Source organism: Leopardus geoffroyi, chromosome A1 (assembly GCF_018350155.1).
Source record: "Leopardus geoffroyi isolate Oge1 chromosome A1, O.geoffroyi_Oge1_pat1.0, whole genome shotgun sequence".
Lineage (NCBI taxonomy): Eukaryota > Metazoa > Chordata > Mammalia > Carnivora > Felidae > Leopardus > Leopardus geoffroyi.
In genome coordinates this window covers 146,391,510-146,404,440 of record NC_059326.1, presented here as the reverse complement: position 1 = coordinate 146,404,440, position 12,931 = coordinate 146,391,510, and the positions used below count along the sequence as shown (strand labels likewise).

Sequence of the window (12,931 nt, the reverse complement as noted above, 5' to 3'; positions counted from 1 at the left end):
AACCATTCTTCTGCTAATTTACTCTAGAATCTTGCCCAAATTGACCTCAAACTTACCAAACTGTGGTATGACACATATTTGATTCAAACCAAATAACTATATTCCTTCTAATACTGGAATATCCCTTGACCATGTGCACTTCATTAAGAGAGGCTGAAAGGGTCACTTTGGTGGCTCAGTCGGGTAAGCATCTGACTTCGGCTCAGGTCATGATCTCATACACAGTTCATGAGTTCAAGCCCCACACTGGGCTTGGTGCTGACAGCTCAGACTATGGAGTCTGCCTCAGACTCTGTCTCCCTCTCTCCCTTCCCCTCCCCCACTCGCACTCGGTCTCTCACTCTCTCAAAAATAAACATTGAAAAAATTTTATAAAAAAAAGAGAGATACTTAAGCTGTAGAAACCAACATCCAAAACAAAAACTACCCTAAAAATTACAAATATACAAAGAAAAAAACATTACAAAAAGAAAAAAAAAAAACATTACAAAAAGTCAAAACCAGGAACAAAGCACACAAATTGCCAAAGATGAAAAACTAGAATTATTCTTTAATCACAAAGCATGAATCTCTTGCTAGATGATCCTTAAAAAGCTAAAAAGAATTCTTGGGGTGCCTGGGTGGCTCAGTCGGTTGAGCATCCAACAGCTCAGGTCATGATCTTGCAGTCTGTGAGTTCGAGCCCCGCGTCAGGCTCTGTGCTGACAGTTCAGAGCCTGGAGCTGCTTCAGATTCTGTGTCTCCCTCTCTCTCTGTCCCTCCCCCGCTCATGCTCTACGTCTCTCTGTGTCAAAAATAAATAAACATTAAAAAAAAATTTTTGTTAATAAAAAAAAAAGCAAAAAAGAATTCTTTAATCTTTTATTCAGGGAGAAGGTACAAAATTTCTTCCGTTTTTATGAACAAAATGTATAACATGCTGCAAAAATCCAAAGTAAATTGTTAACTGACACTTGACTGACAACTGATTAGTAAGTTTTAACAAGAGCAAAATCTTAAAGCAGTTTTAATTCACTTTCTCAATTTAAAACTACTATATTCTTGGGGCGCCTGGGTGGCTCAGTCGTTTGAGCGTCAGACTTCGGCTCAGATCATGATCTTACGGTTTGTGAGTTCAAGCCCTACATCGAGCTCTTTGCTGACAGCTCAGAGCCTGGAGCCTGCTTTGGATTCTGTGTGTGTGTCTCTCTCTCTGCCCCTCCCCCACTTGTACTCTGTCTCTCCCTCTCAAAAATAAACATTAACAATTTTTTTTAATTTTTTTAATTAAAAAAACTATTACATTCTCATAAAGCATATTATTTTTCTCAATTAACAATTGAACATGAGAATACCAACAACTGAAATATGAAGAAACGCCCCTTGTCAGCTTTTCACACAATTGAATATGAAAATAAAAACAACTCACTTTGTCAGCTCTTCACAAAACCAATTTTACTACAAATCTCTATCTTCTGGGAGTGGAGGATATGCTTAATTATAGAATGCTAGAGCTATTCTATCTTACAATAAAAAGCGTAAGGAAGCAGGGCAATTTCCAGAATAAAAGAAAGAGTATCTAAAATTAAGAATGTAAGATACCTCTAAATTGATAAATTAACAATAATTCTAACTGCTACCTAAAGTGTACTCAGAGGAATGTTTATTCTTCTTCCCAGTAAGAGACAAAGTTTTAAAATAACCATACTTGAAGCCACATCAATTAAGCATGTTTGTGTTAAAAATATACAAATCTGTAGACTTGACTATAACATAATCACTGAAAAAATATAATTCTTTTTAAATATTTCATTTAGTCAAAAATTTTCCTACACTGAGGTTTTTTGTTTTGTTTTTTGGGGGTTTTTTTGTTTGTTTTGTTTTGTTTTTTGCCTAGATGTGCTTACTTCTGAAATGCTTTATTCATTTGGGAATATTTTCTTTTAAATCAATTAGTCAAAACCACTTACCATGCAGCTAATTACCCACATGCTCTGTAATCCTTAAATTTGAAAATTACTGGAAAATGCATATTGCTGTTTTTCTATGCCATTCATTGAAAAAGACACATAGCTAAAAGCCTTACATAATTCTCATAGGCCTCAAATCCACAACTTTGGTTGGGGGAGGGTAATAGAAACTACTTATGAAGGCCACTTTTTGCCTCTAGAATTTATATACAAACACACAGATACTGACACTGATTATTTCATCTTAAATAAGCCTCAAGAACATGGCTATTGTTAGCAATTAATGTAACTTTGTGAAAAAATAAACTCAGCACTTAGAACTGCTGATAAAAAGCAACTGGTTTCACTGATATTTTTACCCTAGGGGGGCCAAAAGACAAATTAATTATTGACACAAAGTAGTCTAAAATTGATTATTTCAGATACTTCATCCTACTTTCACAATGATATACAGGGCTTTAACCTCAATAATGTTAAAAAGACATTTAGGGATCAGATTTGTTTTAACATCTTTGAATTATTCATGTTTCAAATATTTTCCAATGTCTGGTCAACTCTAGGTTTTTATAGCTAAAACTAAATCAAATTATTTTAAAGATTCCATTATTTTATTGTACTCAGATTTGAAACTGTGGATGCTGTGAGTCACGTTTAAGCACTTGCATATTAATAGCGCAAGTCAGTATCCTGTAAATACTTTGTAGTGAGTGCCTCAGTAGCCTCAGATATGTCTTCTATCAACCGAGTTTTAATTTCCTGATAATATACTATTTGAACCACTTTTGAAAGAAATTCATTCTTTACTTACTGAGGTCACCCCCTCATTAAATATCAAATACAAAATATCTAAGAACCAACCACAAAGCAGAAGAAAGGATGATTTGCCATGTCTTTTAAGATTCCTAAGGGCAAACCAATGATGTCTTTGCTTTCGCCAGCCCTATAAATGGGAATACTCAGCCATAGTTTTTCTGCCCCAAGAATACTTCAAGAAAGGGGTGGAATCCTCTTCAGAGGGACTGATTGATTAGGGCCATAAGAAAGCCTATGTTTTGTTTTCTAAGGGCACTAAAGGTCGCACTGGTATCAGCACCTCTCCCAGCCAGAGCCAAGGATCTAAGACATGCCTGCAGGTGGAAACAGTTGGGTCCCACCCCAATTTGTACATCAGTAGCTTTATTGAGAGCTCAGAACAGTTGAGAATTGAGAAGCTTATCTTTAGTACTTTGTGTCTCTGATACTTGGCTTCCTTCTTAGGAGAGAAATAAGTTGTTGGCTGGTATGCAGTTGATGTGATCTACACTCTGAACAAATACCATTCACAGTTGCCTCTGAATAAACAAGACGCTTTTTAAATTAGTTTACAAAGAATTTTGTATGCCCTTTTGGATGCTGATAAGAAGCAGTGCAGAAGCCAACTCTCTTAGGTCAGCTCAAGTTAGTGACAACACTGTATCATTGATAACACCATTTTGAACTTGAGCTTCTTTTATTTTCCTTTATAGTTAAATTACAGCTTCTTTTCAAGCTGCTTGGGCTGCAGGTGTTCAAACTTCTGCAGCTATGCCAGATCAGAAGAGACTAAATGCATGTTTCTAATGAAGCAATTAACTTAAGTGCCCCCTTGTTGAGAAAAGTAGGCTGATACCTAAAGTGAGTTCAGAATAAAGATTAGCACACAGCACATTGCCACTAAGAGTCTGTAATTAGATTCCTGATCATGTTATTTTGTTTAACCTTATTTTTTTCTTAAGGAGGAAAAGAAAAAAAAATGTAAATTGTAAACCAAAAGCATGGTAATATTTTTTTTTTAAGTTCTATAATATTATAAAAATTCAAGGACAGGACCAAATATATTAATAAAAAGGAAAGAAAGGTTTATGTCACAAACACTGGGCTATTTACTTTTAATAAGACAAACGTCACACAATTCAGGAAAACTAAATGCAAAGAAGATGACTATTTTCCCATTTGTTTAGTATTTTTTTAAAAGCATTGATTATCCATACTAATCTTAACAGAATTCCCAATTGAAGACTTTTTAATTAATAACTCATTCCTAGAAATTTCATTATTTTTTTCCTATAATTTTAATTAATAGCATGCCAGCACCTACCTAAAGGGTAAATTCAGTTTTTTTTTTAATCAATTTACCTTTAAATTTCCAAAGCAATTAAAAATATTAAGCTAACTTTCTATAGAAGAAATCATTTCTTGAAACAATGTTTTCACGTTCCAGTTACCTAAACTTTAATGATAAAAAACATAATATTATTCAATATTTTTCTAATCATGTCAATATTATCCCCATTCTAGTAATTTAGGAATGAAAGTAAAGGGACCAGAGGTACAGGTTTGTCTGAGATTTTCCTGGTTTCAACACGGAAAGTCCACGTGCAGTAACCCTCTTAACCCCACGCAAATTAGGATGGACGGCTGCCCAAGGTAAGAGTAAAATATAGCTAAGACTGTTGGCATAATCTTGTTCAAAAACTTGTAAAATACAGCTAAGTTCAAGTTACACATTAATAGTCTGATGCTTCAGAAATAAAGCATTAGAACTATAAAATAAGTCTAAAAATTAAGGCATCTTTGCCATGGTCATAGTCCATTCTCAATTACCTCTCTTATAACTGTGGAATGCCAGCTGCTGCCATTCCAAATATCGTATTACTGCTCATTTCCTCTGCTTATCTTTTACAAACACCATTAATAATCATTAGTTTCAGTGATTCATTTAAAGTTCACTTCCTCTCCTTTTTTCTTTACCCAATGAACTAAGTATTTAAAAACAATAAAAGGCCTGAATAAATTTCCCACATAAAATCTAACACCTCGATCCGAAATGCCCTGAAAATTGGACCCACGGATCCAGAACTTCCTTTATCTTCATCAAATGGACACTCTTAATTACAAATAAACTTGGCAGAAAGGACGAGAGTGTACTTATCATTTTGGAAACTTTCTAAACTTTCACAAGAACACTTCAGTCCTAATTGCAGAGTTTCATGTGAGAATGACACTTAACAGAACTGAAGAGATAAGATAATACCTGAAATACAGCATTAGCTAAACAACAGTCATTTTTTCATTAAGAACTTAGTAATTATGATTTCTTAAGCCTTGAAATTCTGACACCTCTCTTGTATTTTAATTTCAGAAGAGTGAGGGTGTTCCTATGAAATACCATCAATTAAGCATATATACAGTCTATCCTACTTGAAAAATGTGCTGCTCAGAAATGAAATCAAACTAAACACACTTTCTGGAAAAGAAATAGGACTTGCACTGTCCTTTTTCCCCCATTCACAAACCCACCATTTACTTACAACTGTACCCATTTATCTGCCTACTTCCAATGGCAACCAGACGATGAATAATAAGATTGGGGTACAAATAAGAGTTAAACCTGAAAAAAAGATCCCTACAACATATCCTCAACTGGTGACACTACCTAATTCAGCCATACACAACTATTCAGGAACTATATGAAATTGCCAGTATTTAACAATTTTTAACCTACACACACACACACAAAAAAAAAAAGACTTCACATGGTTCAAATGATAGTAAGTTATAAACAACCCATTCCTAATTGGATGAATAATTACATATTTATTTTCAAGATAAAAACAAAAGAGCAAAAGATGAACAAGCTGATAATTGTTGTGCTAGGTGATGGGTACGCAGGGATCTATTACTCTCTCAAAATTATTCTCTCAAAATTTTTAAATTTTTTCACAGTAAAATGTTTAAAAAGAAGAGGGTTCAGTAAGTATTATTTGACCGTCACGTTGATTACGTTGTGAAAGAGTACTTTTGTAAAAAGAGAAAACATCATCTATTAGAAAGATATTCTTAAATATACAACTTAAATATGTAATTTAACACTTCAAAACTTAGGACCCTATTTAAGAAGCAGTGAACTCAGTGTTGACATTTTAGTAACAGTCTTTATGTGATAAGCATTACACCAGAAATACTGGTATGTCATGCACCATTGACTAACTTAGAGATGAGCACATGATTCAAGTCAGGACCACAAAGACCAGTGAAGCTCAATTCCAGGACTTTGGATATACATTCTTCTCTACTGGACTTGATGTTCTAACACTGCGAGCTTGAAGCCGCTGACAACAAAACCAACAGAACAGAAAGTGAAACTGAGGTGTGGGGAGCAGCTCAGATCTGATTCCAGGGGTACCAAAATCTAGATCTAACTATAGATGGTTCAGGTATGAGGCCAAGAACGTTGTTTTAGGCTTTGGAATCAGTCAGACTTCAGTATGAATCCTCACTGTCATGCCTTGGTTGTGTAGACTTCAGCAAATCATTTAATTCTCTAAACTTCAATTATCTCATACCTCAATTATCTCACACCTGCAGAATGGCTGTAAGTCAGCAAACTGTGTATTCCATCAGTGACAGGAGTACCAAACTTTGGGAAACATTAAACTTATAATATTCAACATCAAACAGCAAGTTTTACAGTTTCAGCTTAATACGCTTACACTCTCATCACATCTAAAACACATGACATTTTGAAAAGACTGGGCAACTTTGTTATCACTACATGATAAATAATCGGTAACAAATGATTCAAGAAGACAACTGGTCAAGGAGCCAACTTTGCATAATGGTCATAATCCTAAGGTTCCGGGGGGGGGGGGGGAGTATATTCAAAACAAAGGTTCAAGTCTTGGTGACACTGCAAAAATACATTTTCCAAGTTTTAAAAATCACTAATTAATAAGTCTAATGCTTTCTCCTTAAAACTCAACAGCTTACCTCAAAGTATCGACAAATGATCTCGGCAAGAGGGATCAAAACAATTTAAATTTTAAAATTTTTTCTCTTCCATCTTTACTACACTGAAAAGAATAGATTAAAAGACTTTTATGGACCTCTAAATACAATTTGCTTTTTTATGTTTATAAGATCTTTATAGAAATAAATGTAACTCCTGGCAGAATATACAACCTCAATTATACTTTGCATCCATTCTTCACAATATAAACATAACAGTGTGATGTGGTTAAATGATTCAATTACTATATAAAAGCCATCAATCTCTGTTATAAGAAAAGCAACAAGAGGGTCAGTCTCGATACCCATAGTTAACGCTCTTCTAGGACTGTTTTAGGACTATCATTCAAAGAACGCTCAGTTTAACCTTTTTCTAGACGTCTGCAAAACAGATGGAAGATTGTTTGTATGGTTCCAATGACTTGGAAAGCTTCAAATGTCTCTTTACTTTGCATCAAATGTTCTATTACAGTGATATTCATATGAGAACAGTAGTGAACTATGACATTCAACCAAACATATCAACTTTACTTGCTCTTTATTCTCATTTTTCTTCTGAGACATAGTTGTCAAATAATAACAGAACAAATTTTCTCATCACATTTAAACTTCACAAACTTATGTTTTTTCTATTGCTAAATTCTCAGAGCATAAACTTCCCAAAAGTAATAGCTAAGTCTTGACTTGAGCCAATTTTTATAAGAATAATGTGCAAGATGATGAGGTTGGTTCCCAAACACAGTATTAAGGCAAGAAACTTTGATTCAATTTATAGATGAGTATCATTGCACAACTAATTTATAAAATTATAAATTGCAACCATGCTGTCATTTTTTAAAAACATAAATTAAGCCCAAATATGCAATTATATCAGTATACTATTTTATATACCTACTATTTATATACCTACTATTTGATATCTACCTACAAATTACCAAAGAATTGTCAATATATTTTTTTTTAATTTAACTTTAAGTGCCCCAAAGTTTACACAGATGTTATCCTACTTTCTCTCAGCAGCTGTTCATTGGACATGTCCCTTATTTATTGATATACTGTGTTCAATGCTAGGGTCACATTTCTTAAACAGGAACTTGGCAACTTCCAAACTCTATGGTAAATATTGACATATCTCAGCATGTCAATATTTATACTGTCAGGACTCTGACGAGTCTCCTCAACAATGGGAGCATCTTAATTTCTAAGCAGCAGCTTGCTTCTGTTCCAATTGAGCAAGGTCTTACGTTATTCAATATCATTCTCACTAACTATTTGGATAAAATTATAAGTAAGCTAATAGTATCCTCTAACATAAAGACCAGATTGAATTCCTTGCTGATTTCAACATTTTGGACACTTACAGGGTTAGTAAAGTTCAAAGAAGGCACAAAATCAGGAATGCCTTCCAAGGAATATTTGTTTTTGATTACTTAATCCCAAGCCTAATCATTATTTTCATCCCCATTAATGGGGCTGAAAGCTGCTGAAGCCTTTTCAGAATTTATAGAGTTAAATTATCTCCTCTTCTGTTAGTACTAAAGGCTAGGCAACATTACAAAAAGATTGGCTTACAGACTACAACAATGATAAAAATATTCAGAGGAGAGTTTAAATTCAGAATGCTTACCATAAAAGGTAGTTGGAAGTCTAGCTCATTATCTAAGATTATATAGCATTTTAAATGCAAAATTAATTTACCTAATATGGGGGCCAACTATCAGAAATCATGTTAACAAACTAATCATTTTTAAGTCAATCTTAACAGCAATTTCCATATCAGTGGAAGAAAATCTTTGCAATATCTTGAAAATAGCCTGGGATTTCCCAATGACACACAAGCAAAAGTTTAATTTAAAGCTATTGGCAGTGCAGGCGTCTAGCAAAAGCATGAATGCCTCATGAGCAGTTTGGAATTCTAGCATTCCCCTTTGGGCAACAAAAATCTCAACAGTGTTATCCCAACAAGAGCCCAGTTTCATCAAAATTAAAAATTGCTGACTATAATAACCCTCTGTTCATCTATTTCAGCCAGTGTCTTAGAAAAAAAAGCACAACTCATGTTCTCATCAGCACTGGCAGCTTCACAAATGACAAGAAGCAAATTGCCCAGGACTATAAAATGCATTAACTACCTCCTACCTGTATAAAAAGAACTATTTTTCTATTTTAAGGACAGCCACCTTTTCCTAGAAAACACAGTTTAGCAAATAGAGTTAAAGTTTATGCTCAGAAGATTCGGATTGAAATCACAATTCTACTGCTCCAAAGCTCAGTGACTTTGGTCACGTCATTATTATATTAAAACATTCACTGAATGCTCCCTATGTACCAAGCTTAGATATTCCCAAAATGAGTAAGACACATTCCCAACTCTCTAGTGAAATAAAAAAAACCCAAAAGGAATTATTTTACAAGTTTGTAAAGTGCAGAGACAGGGTGGTACCTCCTCTCAAGAGTACATGTAAGCCAGCCTGACATTTCAAGGAAGGCTTCCTTGAATTACACCTGATATGAATCTTAAAAACTGAAAAAGGAAAAAAGGATAAGAAAAGGCATTCCAAGCACAAGAACTTGCTTGAGCAAAGGCTTGGAGGCAAGAAACAACATGATATATGAAAATGATCAACAATTCAGTGTTTCATGATGACTACAAATCAAGGATGACTAAATTCAAATAACCAGTCAAGTCCATTCATTTAACCAAAACATGCACATTTGTATGCATCAGACAGTGTTTTAGAATTTGGCATAAGGAAGCAAAACAGATAACAATTCTTGCCTTTTAAAAACTTATGGTTTAATAGGAGACAAACGATTAAAAACAATAAAAACACGTAAAATATATAGCATGGTGATAAGCTATAGCAAAAGGAGAGGATAAAACAAGAGAAAACTGGGAGTATAGAGGCCAGTAGGGGAAAGGGGGATAGTTACAAAGTCTCAATTTTAAAGGTTTTATTTTCATTATTATTATTATTTTTAATCTGAGAGAGAGAATGCGAGCATAAGCAGGAGAGAGGGGTACAGGAGCAGAAGGAGAGAAAGAGAATCCTAAACTGACTACATGCTCAGCACAGAGCCCAACATGGAGCTCAACCCCAAGACCTGGGGTTATGACCTGATCCGAAATCAAGAGTAAGATGTTCAACCAAATGAGCCACCCAGGAGCCCCCACTTTTTAAAAAATTTTTTCTTTTTTTTTTTTTAATTTTAAAGAGGCAAAGTTGCAATTTTTTAAAGGAAGTTGAGGTAGGCTTTCTTGAAAGGGTGATATTTGAGCACATACATAAAGGAGATGAAAGATTTAGTTGTTTGGATGTTTGGGAAAAAGCATTCCAAGCAGATGAAGCAGTTGGTGGAAAGGCCCTAAGGTAGCCGTGGGCTTGGTATACTGAAGAAACAAGGCAGCCAATATGGCTGAGACAGAGTGAGGCGAGGAGAGAATACCAAGGGTAATGGGAAACCAGATCATGTAGAGTTTTGTAGGCCAATGTCAGGATGTTAGCTTTTACTGTGAATCAAATGAGAAGTCATAAAACGTTTTCAAGCAAAGAAGTAATTTCACATTCCTTCTAATAAACTTTCTATTTTGGAGTAATACTGAATTTACAGAAAAGATGCAAAATAACACAGAGTTCCCATATACACCTGCCCCAGTTTCCTCTAATATTAACATCTTATATTACCATGGTGCATTCATTAAAACAAAGAAACCAACATTGGTGCATCACTACTAACTGAACTCTAGACTATTTGGATTTTACCATTTTTTCCTCTAATATCTTTTACCTGTTCCAGGATCCAATCTAAGATAACACATTGCATTTAGAATCTTACATTTTAATACAATTTCTCACCTATATTTTAAAAGTATCATTCTGGCTATTGCGTGCGAATAGATTGCAAAGAAGCAAGGAATGAAGAAAGCAGAGAGACCAGCTAGAACTATTACTGTTAATCCAAGCAACAAATCATAATGACTAATAATAGACATCCAAGGAAGAGATGATCAATGTGCTAACAGCAGAAATAGTAGGAAATGGTTAAATTCTAGATATATTTTATGGAGAGAGTCAACAAAAGACTCACTGATGGATTTGATGGACTAGAAGACAAAGCAGGGTCAAGAACGACTCCAAATACTTAACTTTGAGCAACTGGCTGAACAGAGTTGCCATCAAGTGAGGTGAGAAAGATTGGAACAGGTTTTGGAGGAAAAGGAGTTCAGTTTGTAACATGTAAGTTTGCAATACCTTTAAAGAATCCTGTTATAGACAACAGGATACTTGAGTCTGGAGTTCAGAAAGAGGGGGGACTAGGAATATGAATTTGGGAGTCTTCAGTATACAGATGGTGTTTGAAGTCATTAAGACTTGATGATATCATCAAAAAAAAAAAAAAAAAAGTAGGAAGAGGAAAAGAACAGAACCAAAGACTGAGCCTTAGAACACTTCAACAATATGAGATCAGGAAGAGTAGAAGGAAGACAGAAAGAACAACCAATAAGGTAGAAAGAAAACCAAAAGAGTGGGATGTCCTGGAAATCAAGTGAAAAAAAATATGTATCATGGAGAAGGAAGTGATTAATTCTGTTAAAGGTTGCTGATAGGTCTAATACAATAAAGACTGGAATGAGCAACACCTGGAGATCACTGGTGACAATAACAAAAGCATTTGGGGGAAGAATGGGAGTAAAAGCTACACTTTTAAAAAGAGGACTTCGGATTTAGAACATAAAGTCTTTGGAGGATTTTTGTTCAGAAGAGAAATAAATAGGGTTAGAAGTGGAGAAAGGTTAAGAGAAGCATTTCTTAAAGTAAAGTAAAAGAAATAACATGCAAGTCAAACATGGGTCTTAAACTAAGGGCCATGGGGAAAGAATATAAAAAAGACGGGGGGGGGGGGGAGGACAAAAATAAACAGTAGAACACAAAGAACCTTAATCTTAAATTAGGAAGGCTATTGAGGGTTAGAGAAAACAAGCAGTTAAGTAAAACCGCGGTCTTTTAACATACGCAACTACCAGTGTATTTTAAAAGGAAATCATTAACATCAATACTAGATACAAAATAAAAAGGAGCTGGGGGGGAGGGGGCAGCCTAGTGGTAAAAAGCAATACCAATTTAATTCAAAAACCTTTGAGTTTCCAAGAACTATGCAACCTGAACACTTCAAAACACCTGTTTCTTTATCTAGACTATGCAAAGACAAAAACGGAGGGATAATAAAGCCTCATCAAATGGGATTATCAAAACTAGAAGCTAGGGGCGCCTGAGTGGCTCAGCGGGTTAAGCGTCCAAGTTCGGTTCTGGGTTCAAGGGTTTGAGCCCCGCTTCAGGCTCTGTGCTGGCAGCTCAGAGCCTGGAGCCAGTTTAGGATTCTCTCCCTCTCTCTCTCTCTGCCCCTCCCCTGCTCATGTTCTCTCTCTCTCAAAAAATAAACATTATTAAAAATTAAAAAAAAAAAAAAACTGAAGAAGCTAAATAATACTACTGATTAAAAGAGAGTACCAAAGAACTACTGAAGTCAGGAAAGGGCAGTTCCTTTCCATTTGTTACTACAGAAATTTCTTTCCTGACCCAAAGGGACTAGTACACTTCAGTCCCAGATGAAACCCATGGACAGTTTACAAAGAGCTGGGAATTGGGGGAGAGAGAGAGAGAGAGAGAGAGAGAGAGAGAGGCGCGGCGAGCGTTAGAAAAACGTCCAACAGCCTACTTAACACAATACTCCAGATTCAAGTGTTTTCCTAATCCCACAACCAATACAAGGACGGCGCTCTTAACTCTAAAGAATCCCTGAGGTGCAAAGGAAGAAACTGAAAAGAGGGCGTGGCAGATGCACGCCCTGCGCCCAAGTTTAGGGAACCCAGGCGTCCCCCAAGAGTCCGTAAACCGAAGTCTCAGGAGCATACAGTGAGAGGGATCCGAGCTGGGAAAAATCCAAACACCGAGTTCTACAGGGAAATAACACACAACTAAAAATAAAATAGAAGGCGAAACAAAAAAAGGACAGGACTACAGATTACCATTACTAAAATACGCAGCCCCACTTCCGGACACTACCTCTCTTTCGCTCCACTTCCGGTCTCCTCCAAAAGGCCCGCTCCTACAGACAGACGACCCGCAGCCAATGAGAGTGTCGTCCACTTCCGCAGAAGCGCATGACGTCTCTTA

General features: G+C 35.6%; 1 protein-coding gene across 5 annotated transcripts in view; it reads right to left on the bottom strand.

Moving 5' to 3' along the window:
* The window catches only part of XRCC4 (X-ray repair cross complementing 4), a 316,828-nt gene extending 303,904 nt beyond the window's left edge, over positions 1-12,924 (bottom strand). For 3 of the 5 annotated variants that reach the window (XR_006716996.1, XR_006716992.1, XM_045497214.1), the window contains exon 1: positions 12,821-12,924. The gene's annotated coding sequence lies outside the window, so the exon portion shown is untranslated. The remainder of the gene's footprint in view (positions 1-12,820) is intronic. The other 2 variants (XM_045497200.1, XM_045497193.1) reach the window with 1 other exon arrangement.
* Between the last annotated feature and the right edge of the window lie 7 nt (positions 12,925-12,931).